This window comes from Gopherus evgoodei, chromosome 2, assembly GCF_007399415.2.
Source record: "Gopherus evgoodei ecotype Sinaloan lineage chromosome 2, rGopEvg1_v1.p, whole genome shotgun sequence".
Taxonomy (NCBI): domain Eukaryota; kingdom Metazoa; phylum Chordata; order Testudines; family Testudinidae; genus Gopherus; species Gopherus evgoodei.
The window spans coordinates 138253360-138279883 of record NC_044323.1 but is presented as its reverse complement, the minus strand read 5'-3'; the positions used below and the strand labels follow the sequence as shown (position 1 = coordinate 138279883).

Genomic DNA, 26524 nt, shown 5'->3' with positions numbered 1-26524 from the left:
CCTGGAAGCATCTCCATTTTGCCTCTTTCCTGCTCTGATGTCTGGACTATGGACTTACTCTAAAAGAAGTGTATTGACTAACGTCCTTCCAATCGTTTGGAAGTTACCAGAAACAGCTACAAACCTGATATGTATATGATTTCTTTGACCATTTTAACTCTCTTTCTTTTCTCTTATAAATGAACCTTTAGCTAGTAGATACTAAAGATTGGCAACAGCGTGATTACTGGGTATGATCTGAGTTATATATTGACCTGGGTATGTGACTGATCTTTTGAGATCAGACACACTCTCTTTGATGAAATTGGTTTTCAATAACCAGTCATCATAAAGTCTAGTGTCTGGGTGGTGAATTAAGGTCTGGAATGCCTAAGAAGACCACAGTTTGGACTTCTTGTTAACCAATGTGATGAGACAGAAGTTTACTTTTGTTTCTGGCTTGATTATCTAATAATAGAATGACCACCGGTTTGGGGTGAATCTGCCCTATTTTTCAGCAGTTTGTCCTGAAACTGCCATCCTCATCTGTGACCCACTGAAGCACAGAGACAATCATATAATAAAAAATTGTACAGGAAAGCTGAGACACTGGACATATCAAAAGGTTCAGTTGCTTGTACAGACCTCTTTAGTCAAGAAGTCAAACTGAATCTCACAACCGCTTGTCCAGAAAGGCTTTTAGTACATCCATGTTCTGAAAAAGTTGAAATGATAAACACTGTAATGACCACATTATGACTTAGAGCCAAAGTCCATTAAAGTCAATAGGAATCTTTCCACTGAGATCAGTGGCTTTGGATCTGGCCCTCTGTGTGAAGCAAGAGTCAAACAGATTATGATCACATCCCATAAAAGTCAGTAGGGGCTTTGCTTTTGACCTTTATGGAAGCAGTAGCAGGCCCTAGAAGCCCAAAGGTGAAACAAACTATCAAGTTTAACTACGGCTTGGTTGAACAACACATGGTGGGGAGAGACCACCTGATTCTCCACTACCTTGCACCTCATGCAGTTACTTATACCTGTGCAGAATGTTGCCATTCTGATTTGGTAACATTTTACACTCACTTTACATTGGTGTAAATGACTTTAGAAGGTGCAGATCAATGGGAAAAAAACAATCTTCTCTGAGTTTCCCACAGAAAACACCCTAAATCCTCCAACAGGATATCAAGTGTCAACATACTCACACTACCAAGTCATAAGCATTGTGTTATCAGAACAAATTCTCATTATCCGATCATGCCCTAATGAGCTAGACATTAGAAGATTTCAGTCTTTTCCAAATTAACCCTTCTATCGGTATCACATACAGCACAAACCTCCACACAGTTTGGCAGTACTTCCAGTTCTGACGTTAGCTGGAGCCAGGAAGTTCAGAGACTCACAAATACAAAAGAAGAGTGTCTATCAAACTTCTTAAACCCAAAAGGAAAAGTGTTCATTTGGATTTGGTTCAAATTTACAGTGAAGGCTCCAGTTGACTCATTTTATCTGAGTTTGTTCATCCAATGCCTAATAATTATAGAACCTTTGAAATCTAAATAATAGTTGATGGCTGAAAAAGGGTTAGTGCCCTTCGCTAAGACCTACATGCTTAACTGAGAAAACTATTAACAATTATCTGTTTCACCCTGATCATAATGCAGTATTATACAGAACAGTAAGGTAGCACTTAGGGTATTTTTTTGGTTTTAATAGTGATTAAGTATGCAAGAGGAAAACTCATTATTATGGGAAAATAATGAGCAGTCATGGGTCTTCAACCTCTTTTTATCTCTGGCTGACATGCCCCACGTCATATTGCTTTATAAATTCTTACTGATCTCCACCAACATGTCCCATTGATGTTTTAAGTCTCAGCTGGTGTCACAATTGTAAGCCAACATTGCCTTTCAAAATACTTCTGTCCTTTAATATGAGGCTCAAAAGCAGTAACAAGACAACATTCAAAACTTTTTGGCACATGGCTTGGAGCAAAATCAGTATTTCTGTTATTGCATGTTTTTTTCTAGAATACTTTGCACCTTATATAGTCATTTGCATCTATGCAAAGCAAATATTTAACTCTCAGGGGGATAAGGCCCAATTCTCAACTCATACTAGTATAAATCAGAAATAACTTCACTGAAGTCAATGAAAAATCATTGATATGAAACTTGTGTAAGAGAAGAATCAGGTCCATAATGTTTTGCACAGTGTAAATGACTACATATGATGCTAGGTAGTGGAGAATCAAGCCCTATGTATATTAAATATACTCAAAGATAGTCTTATGAAAACTCCTATGGAATTTAGGATAGGACTCATTAGAGATTAATCTAAAAGAATGTAATCTAGAATGGCATCCTTTCTATAGAATTTATTAATCAATCTGTAAAATTCCATAGCAGAGGATAAAGCCTTGCATTAAGTATTATAGGGCTTTTCAATAAGATATGCATATTATGTATATCATCATAGAGTTTGTTTCACAAGAGGATGTGACACTGTTAAGAGGTGCCTGTGTACAGTGTGAGGCTGGTAGCAGCCCCCAGCACACTGTCACCAGGTCTTCTTGGAGTCAAGTTGCTTGGGAATGCAGCCCAAAGCTCGTGATAAACTCTATCTAAGGCTAAATACTGGCATGAGACCAATAGTCAACAAGTACCGTAAGGGAAAGTTGAAAAGAATTTTGAAGAGAGAGTTCAAGAGGGCGTGAAACTGTTAAAAGGTGCCTGGGGACAGTGTGAGGCCGGTAGCGGCCTCTGGTGTACTGAGACTGCATCTCCTTGGAGTCGGGTTGCTTGGGAATGCAGGCCAAAGCTGGTGGTAAACTCCATGTTTCACAAGAGTTTTCCTCTCTCCAAATGGGCAAATGCTCTGCAAACTCCACTGACTTCAACAGAGTGAAGCCAATTTACACCAGCAAAGAATTTGACTTCACATTTATGGTCCAGTTATCACATGGATATCCACCCAATTTGATGCTGAAGGGTTGTTAATTGGGAAGAGAGACGTGAGTCCTTCCAGCACCATCAAATAGAATGGGGGCATGAGTAAGAAGACAGACAGACACAGAGTGCTACCCCAGAATAGCCAATAGGCCAGTGCTTAGGACAATCACCTTCTATGTGGGATACCCAGATTCAAGTCCCTAGTCCAGACCTGGGACTAGAACCTGGCTCTCTCATATCTCAAGTCAGTGCCCTAACCTATTCTGGGAGATGGGGAAAGGAGTCTCTCTCTCTTTTTTCCTGATATGTTCACAAAGATCTCAGTTTCATTCTAAAACCTCAAATTATCTTTTTAATTCTTGTTGTCCAGCCAGTCCTAATTGTGACATAAGAAAATAATGCCTGCTAAACAGTCAGGACATTTACTTTTTATTTGTCCCCTGTGCCATAAAAGCCCCACCTATATTCAATCTACAGTTCACATATATAGTCCATTATTATTCTCTTTATGTAACAGAAGACAGGAAGAAATGTAAGTGCCCTAAAATTTCCTAGACCTGCTATTTTCTTCCTTCAGTTCTCCCCAGGTTCTCCCTCAGAGATTCAGCTTCCCAGCAAATGTCTTCCAGCACTCCAATTTGTAAAAATGACCATCCACTCTGTAAGTAGACACAGTACCATGTGACGTTGATGACCAATCACACAGTTCAAAAAACAAATCTCAAACAATTTGCAGCACTTGCTATGAAGAGATTCCTAAACAATATGTAGGCCCAAATAGGCAGATAGAACCTGCTGGAGAACAAATTAATAGCAATTGACACATCAAATATAGAGCCAAATCCAAAAAAAAATAATCTGTACACAATGAAAAGTCTGACCAGCTCTAAGTACAATACAAAACAAACATTAATTTAGATGGAGTGTGTTTTTATGGCTTAAATTCTTTAGTCTCACTAACTATAGGAATCAGAGCATTCTCCCATCCCCCAAAACTTTTGCTTAATTCACTCATCCTTAGGTCAACTATTTGGCTAATTAATTTATGAACAGCTGAAGAGAGGATTTCCTGACATTTAAGATAAGTGCCAGCCCCTTTATCTCACCTATAGTTGTGGTAGTAATTTCACTAGCCTTATATTGATGGCTTCCTGCTGTGATGGAAAGTTCCAGATAGGAGTTGCAGAATGGGTGGCCAGTTGCAGGACAGAAGAAGAGGGACATGATCCAAAACATTTGAAGGCAATTTTTTCTGACATTCAGGTTCTAAGGTACAGCTCCATACATATCTCAGATTAACTATATTTAAATTCTGATTAATTCTTCATTAGTTATTAATTCCTTAACAGACAGCATAATAAAAATCCCCTTCACTGCAGAACTCCATCCAACACTTCACCTCAAAACATGCATTTTGCAGTGTACCCTGGAAATGCCCAGATTTTTGCTATTTTAGACCAATGAGGAAAGTGAAATCCAGAGTCTGGGGAATCCCTGCTGAAAATACCCAGCAGCTATTTTGTAAGGCTGTGGCTGTGAAGACATCAAAGGGTCACCCTTCATCTTGCAAGGGCCCTGGACCACAGAATGAGCTGATGGCGATGGTGAACATGAGGCGGTGTTTTCCATCCTATTAGAATAGAGATAATCCTTATATAAAAATCATAATAATAATCCAGCTGTTCAATACAGTCTTTCACTGCGTTAACTGAAAGAGAATACCTACCAGTCCTGACCACTCACCCAAAGCCAGCCCCAAAACAGAACTTCCTGTTCTGCCACTCAAAACTTCCTTTATTCTAACCATTCTGTCATGCCTGAAAAGATCTATAGAAAAGTTCCATGGTCAGGACAGGCTTCCCCCTAAAATATCTCACTCTCCTCTTGTGACATTCTCATTCTCTGAAGGGAAGTGAGTATAACAACACTCCCACAGCATTGCCACTTTTGTTTGTACACCAAAGACTGATTAACATGTTGCACTATTTGGAATTCCCCTCCACCACAAGTTTTACATGACTTCTATGTTCTTCTCTATTCACTAGTATACAGCCTCAGCAGTCTGTCCCATGAGCAAAATCACTTTAGGAAAGTGGTCTGTTGTAGCATAATCTGCTCCATTTTAGATGGCTCCCTATTAAGGTACCAGAGATTCCCATCAGAATGCCCAATAGATTCAGATTAAAATGTCAGCAGAGTCATCTAGACTCATGCCAATAGGAAGTCTCTAACTACCTTATGGAGAAAACAGCCAAAGAGTTATTCCTTCCTTCCTGTGTTACTACACTGTACAAAAATGGCTAGGAGAGAACTTAGCTGTGTTTGAGGTAGACAGAGAAACAACCCAGGGTGCCAAGGGAGATTCATTCCTCCACCCTGTCCTAATCCTGTACTAGGTTCATCCTGTTAGTCTTTAGGGACTGATCCAAAGACAAGTGAAAAGATTTCTATTGACTTCATAGGCCTTTGGATCAGACCCATAGCCCCAGTCCCACTAGCTGATCTGCATGGCTGGTCCCTTGCACCCACAAGAAGCCCCATTGATTCCTGTGCAGACAAAGGTTCACCAGAATCAGAGCATACAAGAGTATTTCATACTTACTGTGGCTTGTATTTATAGCTTACAACTCCCTCGTTCCCACTTTTTGGGGATGTGCTTTTATGCTGAGCTTGCCTGATTCCTTTTGCTGTGTTGTTAGGTGCTCAGATGAAACAGTGATGGGGGGGTTATACAAGTAGATCTGGATTAGATAACGTTAGACTCTAACAAGCATGGGAATAGGTTTCTATTCTCTTAGTGTGGCCTTGAACCAAGTCCTCAAACCCCAGCTCTCCTGCAAGTCATGAATCTCATTAGATTCCAAGTGGGGAGGAGAGGAGAAACACAACATGATACTAGTTGGCTACAATCCCAATGAAGGGATTTATTTTGGCTTATCGGGCCTATTTATTTTGTATGGATTTTTGCACACATTTATTTCTATATCCATGGTATCTTTCTTTTGCTGTACAGTGTATGGCCTCTTCGTAAAATAATAAACACTCTCCTGTTCTTACATAAACTTTCTTAAATAAGCAAGACTCTTTTTGGTTATAACAATACCTTTCAGACAAGGCATGACCTCCACAGTATCCAGCAAATTGTCACATAGATAGCTCACCATGAGATGTGCCTGTGTATAACATATTGCAATGACCCTGCTGGCTCATTACTGGGAAACTCCAATCCCACTCCAGAAATGAATGACCCACAGGTCACTGTGGGAGGGGCAAGGTCCCAAATCAGTATCTAGCAGGCCTAATCTTGCAAACACTTCTGCGTGTCAGTGACTTTACTTGTCTCATGGAACTGTACTCATTGAATAAATCTCATGGAGCAGGTAAAGTTACATGCAGAATGTTGGCAGGATATGGCCTTTGCCTACTAGAAGCTCTATAGCACTTTGACTTCTGGCCAGATTTTCACAACAGCTCAGCACCCAATGTACTGAGCTGTTGTGAAAATCTGGCCTAGTTGTAGGTTCTGAGCACTTTTGAAAATCTGGCCACATATGTCTTGAAAGCAAGGAATGCCCCAGTCACCCGGAACAGTCCTATTGTACTAGTCAGCTTCACCAACAAAAGCAAGGTGTTGTGACCCAATTTTCATAAAGCCCTGCAGACACTAAAGTGGGGGTCAGCAACCTATGGCATGCGTGCCAAAGACAGCATGTGAGCCGATTTTTAATGGCCCGCTGCTGCCTGCTGGAGTTCCAGGAGGCAGCAGTGGGCCATTAAAAATCCTGTCCAGCCCGGCCCGGACAGTTCTTTTCTGCCCTCCGCTCCCTGCCCCCATCCCACAGGGACAGGGGGCAAGGGGCAGAAGTTTGGTCCTGCCGGCTCCCCTGCCTCTTCCCGTAGTGTGCTGGGTTCCTGCCCCTCCTCCGCCTCTCCGTCCTTCCCTCCCTGCCAGCCGATCAGCTGATGGCCTTTGCGGCAGTAGGGGGGGCAGGTTGAGAAGGCACAGAGTCAGCATGCTCGCTGCTCCTGGCAGAGGCAGAGAAGAAGCAGAGGCAGGGCCTTGGGAAAGGCGAGGGGTGGAATAGGGGCATCTCCTCTCCAGCCCCCTGCCCTGACCTGACCCCCCCTCACACACATCCCAGCCCTCTGCCCTGACCCCCCTCACACACACCCAGCCCCCTCCCCTGAGCCCTGTACCCCCCTCATACATACCCAGCCCTCTGCTTGACTCCTTCAACCCCCCTACAACCCCAGCCCTGACTCTGGCACCCCCACACATACCCAGCTCCCCCTCTGCCCTGACACCTGCACCCCCTCATATGCCCCCAGCCCTCTGCCCTGACTCTTGCACACACCCCATGCACACCCCACATCCTGAATCTTGCACCCCCCACTCCCACCCTGAGCACCAAATGGGAGCTCCTGCACACATACACCCCACATTCCCACGTGCATCCCTCCCACCAAATGGGAACTACCCAGATAAATGCCCCACACCCAAACCTCCTGTCCCAACCCTGAGCCCCCTCCCTCCTTCTAGCTCCTGGCCAGACCCTTCATCCCCAGCCCTGTACTCTGTGCCACTCCCACCCTTAGCTCATTGCAGAGAGAGGAAGAGAATGGGCCAGAACCAGGTAGAAGGTAGGTACCCACTGTATGTGGGCAGGGCCGGGACCCCAGACCATCAGCAGCTGAACGGGTCCAGCAGCCGGGATCTGGCGTTCTGGCTGACAGACCTCTGCCAGTCGGGGTCCTGGCCACAGGCCCCGCTCAGCCCACTGCCAGCCTAGGTGAACAGAATCCCAGACCAGCAATGGGCTGAGCGGGCCAGCAGCATAAGATCAACATTTTAATTTAATTTTAAATGAAGCTTCTTAAACATTTTGAAAACCTTGTTTATTTTACAATGCAACAATAGTTTAGTTATATAATATATAGACTTATAGAGAGAGACCTTCTAAAAAACATTAAAATGTATTACTGGCACATGAAACCTTAAATTAAAGTGAATTAATGAAGACTCGGCACACTGCTTCTGAAAGGTTGCCAACCTCTGCACTAAAGAGTCTCCCTCATAATCCTCCTCTGCATAATTCCTTAAGCCAGCTCTCTCTACATACACACAGAGGAATATTCGCATCATACAACATTTTTTCATCCAAAAGTTCTTCATGAAAAAATTCTCTTTCAAAATACTGACAGTTTCAGTAGAATATTTCCAGTTTGAAAAAAATGTGTTTGTTTTTCAATAAATTTCTAAATGTAATATTACAAAATTTCATTTTGGTGTGGAAAAAATCCCACTGCCTTTTTTATTCTTCCTTTCATTCACTGGGGGGGGGGGAAGTAAAAGTGAGGAGGAGAGAGGAGTCCAATGAAACTAAACAAATTCGTAAAAATGAAAAATTTCCAACAAAATAAAAATAGTTTTCATTTCTTCTGATTTTTTTTTTTTTGGTGAAATATACTTTTTATGATCAACTCTAAAGGTGGAGAAGGAAAGGAACAAGTATTGTGTGGCTGAAAAGCAGAAAAAGGGATCATTTGCTCACCTACCCCTTTTTCCTGACTGTCTAAGTAGTCTGTGCATGACTTCATGTACTATTCCTTGTGCCCGTAACAAATTCTGTCCCTTTTTTCATTTTGAAAAGCCTCACCACTCTGTGCTTAGTGAACAGGAAAAGAAGACACACCAAGAAGAAATAAATATCAAGATCAGGAGAGAACCAGAGGACTGTGTGTGAGTTGCAGGCAACAACCTGGTACCTGGCTGCAGAGGGAAGGCCAGGTAGCAGGCAGCAAGAACGAGAAGGCTGGGTGAGAAGCTGAGAGTCAAGCTGGTTGTGTTTATCAGGATCCAACCAGCAACTTGTTATTAGAGGAGCAACCTGTACATGGGATATGGGAGGCAAGTGTCACAGGACAATAGGGGATCTATTCAGGAGCGGTGCCAGAGTTTCTGGCGCCCTAGGCAGAATTCGGGGGGCGACATTTTGTTCTGCTCCCATCGCGCCACCGAAGAAGGGCCCTCCGCCGAAATGCGGCAGGCGACAGCGGCAGTCATTGAGCTGCTCAATTGCTTGCCGCTGTTTTCCGTGGCACGTCAGCAGAAGGTTCTTCTTCGTCAGTGCGATGGGAGCAGAACCGGAAGCTCCCGCACGCCCCATGGGGAGTGCACAAAATGCCGCCCCCCGAATCCTGGCGCCCTAGGCGACCACCTAGGGTCGCCTAATGGAAGTGCCAGCCCTGGATCTATTCAGTGAACCCAGATATGATGAGACAGGACTTAAACTGGCAGGATTTATGGGCCAAGACTAAGTTACAATTAAACACAAAGATAGATTGAAAGTGGCACCCTAGTTACTAGGCCTCAGGAACCTCCACAGACAGTTACCCTTGTATTCTCAACAGGCTGCTGCCTAGTGATAAGTTAGGAACTAGTGTGTTCTTCTACTGAGTACTAAAACTTATACCTAATGTATGTGCACCCCCTCTTTCCTGTCAGCCTTTCACAGGCATCCCTTCAATTACCCTATAAGTATCACTTTCTTGTGGTATCCTAACCACAAGCATATGCAGGATGTTTCCCCTTCACCATGCATGCTTTTAACATTCGGCTTCAAAGCACAACGGAAGGAACCACAGGTATGCAGCAGGAGGCAATTTCCACACAACTTATTCTCCTCTTCCCTGCTCACTCTCTGAGCACTTCCCTTTACTTCTCCCAATTACTGAGCCAATTGCCTCATGAACCCAGCAATTGCTACCCAAGTGTCAATAATCCCAAACAGAAACTGGTTAATTGACTTCAGTAAAGCCGGCAATCTTCTCAGTGCTAGGACAGCCTCAGTGACCAGGATGCTACAGATAGCACTCTGTCACACAGCCCTAGAAAAGAATCCTCCTATACTTACTAACAGTGTGAGAATGACCATTGGGAACCTGCTAAGGTCTACAGCCTAGTGAACAGACTGCCTCAGATACTTGCCTGTGAGCTAGGGTTGCCAATCCTCTAATCGCACAAACCCAAACACCCTGTCATGCCCCTGCCATGCCCCTTCCCTGAGGCAATGCCCTGACCCACCCCTTTCCCAAGGGCCTGCCCCCACTCACTCCATCCCCGCTTCCTCCATCGCTTGCTCTCCCCCACCCTCACTCACTTTCACCAGGCTGGGGCAAGGAGTTTGAGTGCAGGAGAGCATGAGGGGTGCGGGCTCTTGGAGGGAATTTTGGTGCAGGAGGGGGTGATGGCTCTGGGCGGGAGTTTGGGTGCAGGAGGAGGTTTGGGGTGTGGGCACTGGGAGGGAGTTTGAGTGCGGGCTCTGGGCTGGGGCAGGGGGCTGGGTGCAGGAGGGAAAAGGGATGTGGGCGGTGCTTACCTCGGGTGGTTCCCGAAAGGGACTGGCACATCTCTCTGGCAGTGGTTCCAAGGCGGAGGGGGGGGCAGGGAGGGTCTCCCCATGCTGCCCATGCCTGCAGGCATCACCCCTGCAGCTCCCATTAACTGCAGTTCCCAGCCAACTGCCCCTCCCACCCCAGGGGCTGCAGGCACATGCTGGCTGCTTCCAGAAGGGGCACAGAGCCAGGGCAGGTAGCCTGCCTTAGGCCTTCTGTGCCACCAGACTTTTAGTGCCTAAAATCTCCAAGTTTGGCTTCAGTAGCCTCTGGGTGATAGAGCCTGATTCCAGGAGACTCTTGGTGAAACAGTGAGGGTTGACAACTCTACTATGAGGTCACAGGACACAGAGCACAACACCAAATATCTAAAAGTGTGTGTAGTACTCTGCTATACAGTGATACTTTGCAGTCAGTGGCACTCTTTCACTCCACTCATATCTCAACAGAGCTGGGGGGAAAATATGTAAAGAATTAGTTTTCAGCTGTAACTCTGTTGTAACTATCTTTAAAAAAATAGTCACTTTTTTTCTTAACTAGAGATTTACCATGTCTGTCATGAAGTGAGGCCCCCGTGAGTGCAATTTCTCAGAAACTGTATTGCGAGCCTGAAAGCATTTAAAGTTGCAAAAGCTATAAATATATCCAAGCCCTGGATGTTTCAATGAACTAGAGTTTTATTGGGAAAGTAAATGAAAACCAAAGAGAGCCATATAAATGTACATGCACCTTTTACATGGCTTCTGGTCTTCTCCATGTTTACTTCTGGTTGATTCACAATGGTTGTAATTAGGCAACAGAAAAACAAGTGCCCACTATAAGGCAAAAATAAAGGGAGAAATGATGGGTCATATTTAACTTGGATGTAACTTCAGGGAAGTCAATAGAATGACACCAGGAATGTGACCCCTCATAACTCTGCCAGCTATTATTGTACTACCTGCAATATGGTGATACTTTGCTGTCAATGGCATTCTTTTACCACAGTTATATCTTAAGAGCTCTAGGGGAAAAGATGTAAAGACCTATTAAAGCTGCAGTTCAGTAAAGCACTGTCTTAAAGAGATTTTGGCACATGCTCATATGTTTTCTGACCTGTGACCTAAAGATGGATAAACAAAATTAGTAAGAGTTGACTCTGCTTGGCAAAAAAAATTGAAGAGAAGAGCTAGGGAACATAGGGAAGCTAATTCAGTTATTTGCTCATTTGACAGGGTTCCTGATCTACCATATACACATCAAGTTTCATACATTAAAACAAAAAAGTGCCGAAACACACAAATGGGTTTTGGCAATCTCATCTACTTCTTTTCATGGAAAAAATGCATGCAGTAAACCGCTTCCTTCAAAGGGCTTATTTGCCTTGCCTTTGTTAAGTAATTTCAATGGAAATTGGATTGGGCCAAATGAATCAGGTGATTCATCTAGAAGTCTAATTTCAGACAGCTAGCTTTCGATGTCTGAAACAAAGCTCATACTTGTCATTGAATATCTGCAAGCTTTCTTTAAATAAACAACGAAAACAAATAAAAAGCATAGTAGGTTTTGACCTTTTGTGTTAAAAATAATATATCCCACCAAAGAGATTCTTAAACGGCCAAGGCTTTGACTTCTAAAGATACTGCAATTAATATAATTTATTAATTAATATTTTATATTATCAAACCTCATCCCATTTGACTAAACTTATCCCAGAGACAGTAAGTAAAATAAAGTTAATGTATTATTAACACGTGCATTTCTAACACATTCATTACTTCAGAATGTGGAAACTCAATACAAAACCAGACTGGGGGTGGTGGAGATTACTTTAGTTTGAAGAATAGAATATTTCTATAGATCTAAAAGGAGTAATTTTAAGACTGCATCTATTTGAAAATAAGAATTTGACTTGAGGCTTCAAATTCAAAGTTAGAAATCAGACATGCTGCATGCTAGTGGTGTTCCCACCCTGCTCCTTACATACTGGATCTAGTCCAAGCTTACCCCTTACCTTACTGGACTTTATTGTTAGCAAAATATCTAGAATCAAACAACTTGTTCCTTTCGGCGCTAGAAACCTGAAACAGCATGAAGATAATGAAGATTAGAAGATGTCTCACCATTTATCCTTATAATCTTAATTCTCACCATTCCTCTGCTGTCAGCAAGGGTCTATGAAAGTCACTGGCAAAGTGTGCATCTCATCTCCTTCTAATTTTGTCCACATATAAAATGACAACCTACTATTGCTGTCAGTTACTTTGTTAGCGCAAGGGGCAGAGATCTGTGCCATTGATCTAGTTTCCTATCCTGATTATGACATATAAAGGTGTCAACATGATTCCACATTGAAAACCCCCCAGAAATTCCATCAGTTTTTTTTAAACCTAGTGAATTGCACACAAAAATCCTTGTTAAAAATAATTAAGAATGAAAAGTCAAGCAAAGTTAGAAAATATTGGAATTAAGGTTGCCTGTGCAACCTTCCTTGAGCCCCGTTGTGTATATGCATTATGATACAGACTTTAATTACTGTAATCATTACGATCACGTACTATTTTTCCATAGGACCCTGCCTCAGTCAGTACACAGGATAGAGCAGCTCTGGGGATGAAACGCAGTTGTATAGTAAAGAAATTATTGCCTGTAGAACCCCGGCCTCACTGACTGTACAAGTAACACATATTTAGGTGTTTCTAACTAATTTATTTTTGTTTCACTTTCTCTCTAATCTTATCTAACCAATCTGTCTTTTCCTGTGGTTGTACTTTGAAGTGTACACTGAAGAAACTTTTCAATAAATAATTTGCTTACCAGTTTGTAGAAGCTTGGCTGTGTGAACCAGCTCTGTGAACTTTGACCTCGTGAATATGAAATTCTGCAATCTTTCATTTTGCCGTAAGAAATGGCATTTTGACCTACTTCTAGCCTCAGTACTACCTAATTACTAGTAGCAACTCCACAGTTAAGCCTGCTCAGCCTTTTCTATTCTACTGGGAGTGAAGCCAGAGAGCTCAGTTACTCCCAAAAATGTAGGCCAAATTCAGTCCTGAAGTGTGATCGTGTGTAAACTTCCCATTGACTGCCGGGGCAGGCTGCTGGTGTGAGCAAGCACAAAGCTATTGAGTTCAGTGGAATTGATCCTGCCTGCACTGAGCCCTGGTCTACACTACAGAATTACTTTGTTATAACTAAGTTGCTCAGGAGTGTGAAAAATTCATACTTCTGAACAACATAGTTATTCCGACCTAAGCACTGGTGTAGACAGCACTGTGTTGGAGGGAGAGCTTCTCCCACTGACATAGCTACAGCCTCTCGTGGAGATGGATTAAGTGTAGAAGTGTAGCTGCAGTAGCATGGGCAGAGGTGAATGGTGGCCAGGATACTCAGGGTGGCTACCCATGCCACTACTCGGCACTGCCCATGCTACCAGGGCTATACTATTATTTTTAGCATACTAACTCAGTGGGAACTAGCACAAACATGTCTATGTGAGCTAGGAATCATATCCCCAGCTCCAAGTATAGATGTAGCCTCAGAGTAGTATTTTGCATTTGTCTTCATTGAATTTCATATTGTTGACTTCAGAATAATTCTCCAATTTATCAAGATCTCTTTGAATTCTAATCCCATTCTCCAAAATGCTTACAAATCCTCCCAGCTTGGTGTCATCTGCAAACTTTATAAGCATACTTCCCCATCCCATTATCCAAATCATTAATGAAAATATTGAAGAGTACAGACCAAGAGAGACTCCTCTGGGAACCCACTAGTTACGTCCTCCCAGTTTGACAGCAAACCATAGATAACTACTCTTTGAGTATGGTTTTTCAACCAGTTGTGCACGCATCTTACAGAAATTTCATCTGGATCACATTTTCTTAGTTTGCTCATGACAACGTCATGTGGGACTGTGTCAAATGCTTTAGAAAAATCAAGATAAATCACATCCACTGCTTCCTCCCAGCCACTAGGCCAGTAAATGTGAGTTAAGCATTTAAAGCTGTAAGAAAGATTTTCTTTGCTAGACTTCATTCCCATAGTAGCTCAGACGGCAGTAAATTAAGTATCTTCACTCAGGCAATAAATACAGAGCCTTTTACATGGTAACCAATAGTCTAATTACAGGAAATACTGATGGGTCCTTTATTTCTGTTCATTTCAGCTTTTGCTCAACTGACTGGAAAACACTGTAATACTTTGAAATATTGCAGAAAGTTCAGTCATTTAGGATCCACTGTTTTATCGCTAATGTGTCAGTGTGAACTCACTGGGCCAAATTCAATCCTGGTGTAACCACATTAACTATAGCTGATATCAGGACAGAACTAAGCCCTCAAATTTTAGGGTAGTGTAAATGAAAATATTCAAACAGCAGTATTGCAGCAACAATTTGGTGTTCTGTGCATTTTCAGCATCTAACACAATGGGATCCTGGTCCTTGACTGGGGCTGACAGACATTATGATAATACAAATAAATAAAATAATAAATAATAATTAATACAGTCACAATCCTGCCAATGAGAAAGAGCAAAATTGATCCCTCTAGATTGTCTAAGGGGTCATCCAGGACACAAAGAACATGTGTGAAAATCAGTTCTAAAGGGCTCAATACTTTACTTGCAATATATATTTTAAAAATTATCCAATTAAAGATGGGTTAAGCAAGTTCAGAAAAGGTTCCCTGCCTCTCTGTGCTGGCAAGTCAATTACACACCAATTCTCCACCATCAACAGTTTGGGTCTGTGCACCCAATTCAAATCTACAGTACTTTGTGTGTCTTTTCTTTGGCTCAGGGGGTTCCTTTGTTCTCTGACCTCTTTTAGATTTTCTGGCACTAGGAGTAGCAATTTCAGTTGGCCTTTAAATCTTTGGGCGAAGACTGGCTTTTGGACTGGTGAGAAAACTGTGAGGCTAAGGACCTCCAAGGGCATCGGAGGTTCACATTCCTAGATCAATATTCCTTTGCACCCACTTAAAGTCCACCTCACCTCTTTCATAAGCCCTCAGTTTGCCAACAAATGAGTTTGGGTACCCCATGTCCTTAGTCACTTTAACCTGCCTCAGAAAGAAATAATTGCAGAGCAGAGGAAAAAGGGAAATGAAACAACACATAAATAGAAATAGATTTGTTCTTTCTCTAACCTACAGTGATTACCATTATATTGTCAACCACATGGAGTGGTATTTGAGATGCCACAACTTATTTCTATTCTAAGTACAGAGGAAATATTGTGATTTTTTAAAAGCAAGAATGGTACCCCTCAAGACTATGCCTTAAAAGCAATATCAAATGATTAATTTCTATGGGAATGCTGGATGGCTGGCATATTGCGAATAAAGAAATATGAGCATACTTTTTCCTAGACATATCACCTTAGGAATTAAAGGAATTAAAATTAACTCTTTTGAAAAGACGGCATGCAAATTGTAAATACTAAAATCAACTTTTGTTGAAACTTTGGGTAGAGCCCGGTTGCAAGTTGGTTTGAAGATGGAAGAGATGGTTGTCTCTTCAGCTTTGATCCTTAAACTCTAAAGCTGTTTAAAAATACCCCTCAGCAAGCAATATCCAATACTTCCCCGCAAAGCTAACAAGCTGTTAAGCTCAACGGTCACAAAGAAGCTTACGCCTCAATACTGCGAAAACCTATATGCGTGGTTAACAATGTCATGTATTGTTAAACTCTATGTGTGATGCCAATGTTACTAATACAACTGGGACTATTCACAGTGCATTAAATTAAGCACATGCATGTATCTTTGCAGGATCTGGGCCTTAAGTAAGACCAGGGGTACTGGATGGGAGGACATATGTTTCTCTGATGGTGTCTCGTCTATCATTTTTTCCATGTATTTATTGGGAAATACCCCCATTTCAAATATTTCCCCTCCTTGAGCAGATTTAAATATTTAGGGGGTTTGTTTGTTTTTTGAGGGAAGCCCAAATAGAAACATACAGATTGTCCTAGTGCCAAAACAAACAGGTCCCAGTATTTTACAAGATTTCAAACTGTAATCTTGTTTTAAAATGAAATATGTTTGTATTGTTATGCATGATTGTTAATCACCTTGACACAGACGCAGTTTTTGCAAGTTTGAGGGTCAGGACCTCTGCAAGTTTCTAATATTTACAATTTTCCCATAACAAATGCCTGAATGGAATCCATAGATCTTAAAAATTTACTGCTTCCTTCAGTTACTAAATTGCTTGACCTCAGTTGGTTTAGTGATAAAGAGTCAGATGGCCTCTTGAGAAAAGATCCTCTTAAAACTCAACCACACATTAAACAAACCCTTCTAATAGGATACTGACAGACACTCTCTGAAGTTTAGAAAATACAAGACGTTTAATTAGCTACATACCTTAAAGCACGGCTTAAATTCAGCTGCAGTCCATCACAGCAGAGCTCCAGAAAATATTTTCAAACCCGTAGAAGCCCTGGTGCGTGCCATGTACCAATGGGCTGAATCTCCAAGCCCTGGTGCCTACTACAGGGTTAAATCCCCAAGCTCCTGCACCTCTTCCCCCCATGGGGCTGAAGTCCCAAGCCCCCCACACTCACCCCCACCCCCATAGGGCTAAAGCCCTGAGACCTCCCACCCTGCAGCTGAAGCCCAGATTCCCAAATGCTGGGGGTGAGTGGGCTCCATGAAATAATCTCTCAGAATTTGAGCCCTGTCTTAAAGTATGCCTCATCCCTTGGGAAAGGAAGCACCAGCAAAGGGACAGGATTTCAGCCCAAGATCTAAGATGTTTAAAGAACTGCACATGTGTATTGTTCATTTCATTTGGTACATTACCCTCACCTCTTTATTTCCTCATTTTCTAAGTTACCCCATCACACACTCACTCACTCTTTCTCTCGCTCTCTCTCACACTCTCTCTCTCTCTCCCCACCTAACTCCAGCTCCTGTCTCCTCCATTTCCCTACCCTTACTTGGTCAAGGAATATGTCTTTTGAATGCTTAGCCTCTCCCTACATGCAGCCCATGTTCCCATGGATAAGGTACTGGAGCATAGAACCTTCAAGCTGGATGTTTTCGGATGTCCTCCCAAATCCCCATAGACTACCTTTATTAATTCCTACTCTAATCTTGTTATATATATGGCTGGATTTTCAGAGATGCTGAGCACCCACAATCACCAATGAGGTCAATAAACTGAAGATCACTAGCACCTCCACAAAGCAGCTCAGTTGTTCAAATGTGCCTCTCATCAATTGCTCAAATGGAACCTTGGCATGAAAGATACTTACTGTACAAGTGCCACAGCCATGCTTCAAAATTACAGGCCTGGAAACTGGTGCGTAAAACAATCATAATCAGCAAGGGTTTTTCCTCAAGAAAGTAAACATAGAAAGGAAACAGAGACGCTTCTCAGCTTGGAGTTCATTTCATTGCTATGATCTGCTAGGATCTCTCCATTCCCCAAACCATACCCCTTCCTCACTACAATAGCCATCTCCCTGGGCACCTGTGTTAGGGGAAATTGAGCTGAAGTTAACCCCTTGTTCACCAAGGACAAGGGAGTGCCCCAGAGTCTTATCTTACCATGAATTTTTATGCAAAATTTTCAAAGAGAATATCACTCTTCTAATAATGACAGGGGAAAATAGTCATTTTGTTAATGCACCAAATCAGAGTGCCCCCTTCCTCCACAACTGAGGTGCTGCATAACATAGTAAAATGGAATTAAAATACAATAAAAAATATTTTTAAGCATCTTTATTAAAATTCAAAAAATGTAGAGGCTCACAAAATTATATAATTGACAGTAAGACTTTCAGACAATATACAGCACACTCTGTGAGAACATGGTCCAAAGAATATGGTTGACATTTACCTGCTAATTCTGACTAATTCTTCTCAATATCGATAATCCAGGACATGAAAGAAGATAAAACATTCTCATAACAGCTACTTTTCCCCATCAAAACACAATTTCTGTTTTCCTATAAGTGAGGACAAGATAGCTGTATTGTATACAGCTGGAAATATTGTCAAAGCATTTTTCCACAACAAAGACTGAATTAGTAGAGTCAATGAGACCAAAGAAAGAAAAAGAGAGAGATTAGGATATGTTATGGATGAATTGTAAAACTTCTTATTTAAAATCAAAGCAATTTTGACTTCCAGAAACACAAAAAAAGAATCCTTAGCTAGTTAAAGGGACACTGACAGAGCAAATCTGGCCCCAAATTTGTAACAGAAATCTTTGCATGCTTTTTATAAAAATAAATTACCACTGGGAGGAAAAATAAATATAAGAACAAACCAAATATCTCCATTAGTATAAGCAATCCAAACTTTACAGCACAGTGCTAATAGGTGAAACTCAGAATCTTTTTCTGCCCCCGCCCCCAAAGCAAATAAAACTAAAACTAAAACTGACTAATCTATTCTCCATGTTCAAAAAGTTAAGCATACAAAATAATAATGAAAAGTTTAATCAGAAGTTTAAGTTTATTAATCTAAGGTTCTATTTAAATGGTTAAGAGTATTTTTAAATCTATTATTCTTAACCTTTAATTTTGTATTGACATCTCTCTTTTTATTTACATTGTTGTATAATTTTGAAATTAACATAAAAAATATGGGGAGAAATCCTGGCTCCACTGAAATCAAAACAACCATTGACTTCATGGATTTTACCCATTGTGTTTTAATTAGATGGGATAAAAAGAAAGGAAAAGTAGCTCTCAGATGACAGTATCATAAGTGTAGTTTCATCCTAAAGTGAAGCTTTACTCTGAATAGACTGACTTTTATAATGAAAACATCTACACATCTTAATTCTAATTATGCACATTGTGGGTATATACCTGATGAAAAAATACCCATTTTATTCTTCTGCTAATTTTTCAGTTATAACATCTGAATAGCTCACAAAGTATTTACCCTTCATAGTTAACAGATAAAAAAATTATTCCATCCCTTAGTCTACCCTCTGCTCCTCTTCCAACCCACGCAAATGTCTCATACTTTGGTATCTGGAGCGCTCTGTCATTCCTCATTATGATGGTCCTGCCAAAGAGTGGACTTTTTTACTCAAGTAATAATACCAAGACATCATTGGTTATCATGGTGTAATACCATTGGGTCTAATAACATCCTATGAGTCCTGTGAGAAGACAGAATTGATGCTCGGTGGTCAGTGGCCTCCCTCTGGTGCTAGAGTCTGGGTATCCACAAGGGAAGAGGGAATGGAGAGTGCACAGGCTGGGATGAGGCCTGGGTTACCTCTAAAAGGCCTCATGGAGATTACTGAAGGCTCTATAAACAGGGCTGAAATATTCCTAGAAAGACAATTCTAATGGGATTCCTGGTGAGGCAGAACCAAGAAATTACTCAACAACAGCCACATTTGCCATTTTTATATTTTAGCTTTTATTAATCTATAGGAGTTTTTTTAAGTTAAGAGAACCAAGTTACAACCAAATTAGGTGTAAAGAACTATGAACTTCCCATACTGAACTTTGCATATATCACTGAGTGAAATTCCATGGCCTGTGTCATGCAAGAGGTCAGACTAGAGAATCCTAATGGTCCCTTTAGGCTTTAAAATCTATGAAATTGAATTTCAGCCCAGGAACAGTTCTCCAAGGGTCACAGATCACTCCCTGTAAAAAAAAAAGAGCGCTGGTTTGGGTATGCAGCAAACCCTTAATCACAGCAAAGTAAGAAGACAGCTTTATAATGAAGAGTGCAGTAAACTGCACAGCCCATGACATTTACCCTCTTTTGTTGTTAACATGCTGTAAATATTAAACTCAAAAAAGGACTGCAACAACCAGGGGAGAAAGCTAATGATGATTTGGAGTATTTTTCTTCCTTCTTTCTCCAAAACAGTGATGGAAGCATTTTTTCTATCTGATAAGAAACTTGAATTTGTATCTGTGTCATTATCCTGTCAGCCTGTACATGTATTGACAGGAACACTTAAATAAATAAAATATGCCCAAAGCTCTAATGTCCAATTAAACCTGAAACTTCAGCAAACTTCAAAGTGGAGGTTCTACTCCAATCTCCAGTGCATGTGGCAATTGCCCCTGTTGGAATGTTGAGATATTAGGAAAGAATGATACTGGGGCGCTTTAGTATCTCATATTTGACTTCAATCTGCTCTAACAAATACAGTTTTTCATTAGCTAGGACAAAAAACAAAACCACCCAAAACACCTTACTCCACATTGTAATAGCAACCAATATGGGTGGATGTTTTTTTTCTCACAGACCTTTTTCATTCAGAACACTTTATCTCATGCTAGTATTCCATGCTGCAAAACCTGACTTCAAAACTACATACATTATGGAAAGCACAGGTAGCTCTGCCTATACTTGAAGTTATCAGACACTTTTTGTTATAAGGTCATGTTTTCAGTTCCTTAAAACTTTGCCAGATGTTAACCATTGGCTGAAATTTTCCATGCCGTGTGTCTGTCTCAGGTTGAATATTAGTAATTATTAATTTATGGATTATTAATAATTATATTATTATTATTGAACATTTCAGGGAAAAGTTTGTTTCTCAGAACCAAGTTAATAAAAAATACATTGTTTTGCCCATGATAACAAATTCTCCAAGCTATTTCATTGAGAACTCTAACACCTTCATGCTTTGGAGCAGTGACTTAATTATCTGGCAGATGGGTCACCCTGGTGTCAGGGGTTCATACCATCCCCATGAAAATCCCCCCAAATTTGACCAGTTTATAAGCCTTCAGTTCACGCATGCTCAATAGAGCCTTGTTACTGTTTGAGTGCTAAATTCTCAGAAGATTGCATCTGCACTGAGCATGCTCCAACCGAGGTCTACAGGGGCTGAGTGTGACTTTCTCTGCAATTGTACCTTGCAGGGCTACTGTGGTGCCAGCCATGGGAACTGAGAGGAGGGAGCCTGTCTTTCCTGTGCTCAGTGACCTTCCTACTGTCATCTAGGCAGTGTGAAGGAGGAGGAATCATTCACTGAAATGCAGAGGGGTGAGGAGCTAGGACTGGGAGAGTGGCAAGGAAGGAGACTGACATGAGGACCCATGAGGTGGAGGAGGCTGGAAAGAGAGAGGGCCTGGGACAAGAGGGTGGACTGAACAAAGAAAGTGCTACAAAATCATAAGTTCTCTGAAAAATCAAGTCCTAAGCATTGAAAACTGGAGAACGCTTTTAACATTAATCTGTCACAGGAACTCAGTTCTCCAGCTGTAAAATGGGGATAACATCATACAGGTTTGTTGTGAAGATCATGTCATTAATATTTCACTCACTCAGATACTCTAGTGATGAGCCCCTTAGAAAAATCCACGAGGAAATGAATAATTCTGTCTTCAGAACAGTGTTTGAATAGTGTGCAGTAAATAAGACCTAGGGCCACACATTGAACGAGCATAAAACAAAATACTGAAAAGCTGCTCATGCAAACACTGTCCTATCCCATGCACAGAATGACGCAGGGAAAAAATAGTATGTGATCATATAATTAAAGAGTGCATCATAATGCACATGCACAACGGGGCTGAATCATGGCTGCACAGGCAACCTTCATTCTGGTCCTAGCTTTAGAGTGCTTGACGTTGCAACCTTAACATCCTTTTAAGGTAGTTTATATAATAAATATGTAGGAAATGTGTTGTGGGGGAGTGCTAAATTTGACCCACAATGTTCCAACATCCTCCACTGAGAGAGCCTCAAATGTGTCTTTCCATCCTACAACTTCATTATTGTTTAATTTCTCGCCAGTTGTTACAAAGTGTAAAACCACAACTGGATAAGGGAGTATTTGAACAGACAGTATTTTCAGAATCTACAACAGTCTTTTTTAAATGCAGTGCATAAGCAACAATGTTGAGACTCCTTAGTTTTATCTTAATGTTTGAAATGTGTTGTTTTGCTATTCCACTGCTTGGAGGTGACTTGCTGAAATTTACCAGCTGTTAATCTTAGAAATAGTTGCCACAACAGTGTTATCAGTTTACCAATATTAATGACAATTTTCCACGTTATGTTATTTAAAATCTGACATGACTGTAATGCCAGAAGCACACATTCCTTCTAAACCTGTCTCTAACACCTGGCATTATCATGTGATATGTTAGGGAATCAAAATCTCTGCTACACATGGTTTAAAACAAATAATTATATGAGGCTTGATTCTGCATCTCTGAAGTCAGTGGAACCTTTTGGCATCATTAGGCACAGTAACAGGCCTTTGAAGAGCAGAAATATAAAAATGCATCAGTCCTGAACAGAAGGATCCATGTTTCCTGCCTAACGGTGGTATATGTAGTTTGTATCTGTCATCATTACTCATTTTCTGTGTATTGCACCTTTCCGTCTCTGGCAGAGGCGTGATCCTGGCCCCTTTACACTGCTCTGGTGGAAAATAGGGCTGTAAATGAGCCACAAAGGGCCAGGGGATATTTCCCCTGTGTGACGGGGTGTGCATACCCCGAGCTAATGGCGATCTTACTTTTCTTTTTTTTTAGTTTTGTAGTTCTCTTGATATATATAATACAGGCCAATCTGACTACTTATAACGTTGCACTTAGGAAAACATAATAAGATTAACTCTGCCCAGGAAACACTACAGCACCTTTCTTATCAGCCCCCCTCAACTCCTTCCTCTAGCAAGCCTATCTGATCTGTTAAGGCTTCACTCCATTCTTTATGTAAAATCCCTCCTCATTTGCCACCACCAAAAGAATAGAATCTGAGATCTCTAGCACCAAAAGTATGGGTCTGCACTTCTTGAGTTAAAGAAGTAACTCCACTAACTGGTAGCAGTAGTAGGCTTAAGATCATTTCAGTTGAATAAGAGATGACATCACTTCATTGGTGGGTATAAAAGCAAGTGGAGAGTCTAAGCCTGAGCCAGCTTTTTCTGACACTGGCTTTGCACTTATGTCAAGCCATTCACCAGTGGACCTACTACCAATTTACACTGCTGTAAGTTAGAGCTGAATCAGGCCCTCCTTAATTTTCTTGTTACTCCTAAGAGTTTTGCCTTTGTTGGGATGGTTATGGATATATGCATTGAACAGGCTTCAGTGTATCCCTACAGTTAAGTCCAGGACCAGCTGCAGGCACCAGCTAAGGAAGCAGGTGCCTGGGGCAGCCAATACAAAGAGGCAGCTCTCTGTCCACTATTGGGGTGGTCCGTCCAGGTCTTCAGCAGGAATTCGGTGGCAGGTCCCTCTCTTCCTCTTTGAGCTGCTGCAGAAGTGCCACCAAAGAGGAAGAGAGGGAGTGAAGGACTTGCCGCCAAAGTGCCGCCCATGAGTGGAGTGGCGTGATTGAGCTGCTGTTGAAGTGCCGCCGATTGGCTTCTTTTTTTTTTTTGGCCGTTTGGGGTGGCAGAAAACCAGGAGCCAGCCCTGGTTAAGTGGACATATTATAAATCCCACCCCATTTAGAATAGTAGAGTCTTCTGTAGTAGTTCCTCTCTGTTCCAGAAATTACAGGGAATGTGTAAAGTAACAGCAGTAAATTAAAGTAAAACCATCTGTTTATTTCATATTTTTTCACAAACCAGAGTACTAATGACTTACATGCTTTATTGTATTTGTTGCACTGAGGGTTTTTCAGATGTATTGGGCAGGGTGTTAGTTGGATTGTTCACATATAGTTTAAATTCTCTACTTGTGTAAACTGGCAGAGCTCCATTGAATTCAGCCCGTAATGTTATATGCAGATTCAAAAAGAGTCTAGTTAATGAACCAAATTCTGCTCTGTTGCAATAATTCCGTTGATTTCAAGGGATTGTACTCTGGATTCATACCAGTGCAATCAAGAGCAGAACATGGGCCAAGGACACTAAGGTAAACAACTTTTCAAAAACGTTTGACTAAACCCTTAGCTACAACTCATCACATTTCAGGCTAATTCAAAATATTTCTACACTGCACACAATTTTCTGGAAAATAGCTCTGGTATTTCCATGGTGTTATTTGCAGAACACCATGAAATCAATGGTCCAACAGGTCTTATGAAAGTTAAGCTTTTCCTTGTAAGGTAAATACCATCAAGTCTCTTTAATCTAGTTTGACAGTCCTATATTTATCCATTTCATAGTGCACTGAAGGTATAACTCTGACGGGATTTTTCCTCATTTTTTATAAAAGTTTCAGTGCTGCTGTAAAGCTTGCCGATTTTCTCTTTCCTTGGAAGTGCAATTCTTTTATGGCCTCTGCCCTCTTCCACCCACTGCCGCTTCTTGCTGGCCATTGCCATCTCAGGTGAAAGTGAGAAAGTGCCTCTTCTAAACTTAATAGGAGAATTCTGTGCCTGCCAAGTCTACAGGGCTCCCACAACTTGAGGCTGCATTTTGAAGCTGATGTCAGGTTCTTAAAAAGTACCACAGGACAGCCATAATTAGGGCAGTTCTTTTTAAAGAGGCAGGGTGGTCTTGTGGCTGAGGAACAGGAGTCTATGTCTGTATGGAAACATATGTACTATTCTTAGTCTGCCACAGACTTCCCGTGGGAATTCAGGCAGCTCACTTAAGATCTCTGAATCTTAGTGTCCATCTTTAAAATACCTCTCAGATAGGGCTGGCTGAAATTTTTCTATCAAAAACTTGTTCAAGGGAAAACTGTTTTTGACTAAACTAAATTTTTCGCTCAAAGTATTTGCTTTCCTAGAACAATTTTGATTTTTTTCTTTGGAGAACTGAAAATTCTTTTTTATCTTGTCTCAAAAAAGTTCCTTTTTTTGGCAAAGTCAAAATTTTCCAGGAGGTTGGAAAATTCCGTTTTCCTACAGCTCTATTCTCAGTTGTGCTGTGATGTGAACCTCAGTATTTGTAAATTATATTGAACGCTTCAGTTGAAAAGTGTCATATAACTTAAAACATTATCCTGTAATTAAATACTGCTAGTTTTTTGGCCTGCCTCCACCAGCAACCAGTTGAGATTTAAAGTGGTGCAGCCCAGACTAATTAAATTAGTTTTTCAGGTGGAGTTGATAGCCAGACCACAGAAAGGAGTGGGTAGAAGCTACTGAGAGACCACTGCTCCATATGTTATGACAGAATCATTAGGAACCAATCAATGACTGCTGGGTTCTGAGAAGAAAATACTGAGGAGTTTTAATGAAAAAGTTTCAAAATGAATTTCATTTGGCAGATTTCAAAGGATTGATTTTTAGATTTATCCACATTTTTCATAAGAATTTCCACTTTAGGAGAGTTCAAGTTTTTAATACTTTTTGGTTTGTTTTTCCCCCTTCCTCCCTTCTACCACAGAAAAGGGATTGAAAATAGAAAAAAAAATTAAAAAGATGAATGTAGTTTTAAAAATTGGGTTTGGGTATCATTAAAAAGTGGAAAATAAAATAAAATTTTGCAAAAATATCTTCTTCTTTTTTCCAAGCAACCATTTTTTCCAACACAGGTCCCATGAAGAGAAAAAGAGACAAAAAAGACTTAGGAGCATAGAAAAAAAAAACACCTCTTAATTTTAAGATCCATGGGAACGGAAATAGTTCAGGTTACAAAAATGCCTATACAAGTTAATGACAGTATAGCTCCCAGGTAAAGCAAAAATAAAAAATAAAAAAATAAAATAAAAACCACTCAGACTTAGAGCAAGCCTTTTCCAGGCTAAGCAAAATGTTTTCAGGCCAGTACAGGCATCTGCCTTAAATCAAGCTTCCCCTGGTAGACTAGAGCAAGCTTCTGCTTCAGTTAAATCCCCAGGTTAAACTGAATCTTAGGTTAAATTCTCAGGTAAGCAATGTTTCATAACTGGAGCAGGAGTCCGCCTTTGCCAGATTTCCCAACTGAAGCAGGCTTTATAACTAGGGCCCTACCAAATTCGCAGCCATGAAAAACATGTCACAGACCATGAAATCTTGGTCTCTTCCCATGAAATCTGGTCTTTTGTGTGGTTTTACCCTACACTATACAGATTTCACGGGGGAGACCAGCAGTTCTCAAATTGTGGGTCCTGACCCAAAAGGGAGTTGCAAGGGGGTAACAAGGTTATTTTACGGGAGTCACTGTATTGCCATCCTTACTTCTTCACTGCCCTCAGAGCTGGGCAGCTACAGAACAGCAGCTGTTGGCCAGGCGCCCAGCTCTGAAGGCAGAGCCCAGCCAACAGCAATGCAGAAGTAAGGGTGGGGGTGGCAATACCATACCATGTCATCCTTACTTCTGTGCTGCAGGGCTGCCCAGAGGATTCAGGGGTCCTGAGGTCTTCGGCAGGGGGGCCCCAC

General features: G+C 41.3%; 1 long non-coding RNA gene across 1 annotated transcript; it reads right to left on the bottom strand.

Annotated features, from left to right (window-relative positions):
* Positions 1-7375: 7375 nt before the first annotated feature.
* LOC115644946 lies at positions 7376-23681 on the bottom strand. Its single transcript, XR_003998643.1, has 4 exons — positions 23671-23681; positions 23197-23199; positions 12964-12969; positions 7376-7648 (listed from the first exon to the last, which is right to left on the bottom strand). It is a non-coding gene; the product is annotated as an uncharacterized LOC115644946 (long non-coding RNA).
* Positions 23682-26524: the final 2843 nt, after the last annotated feature.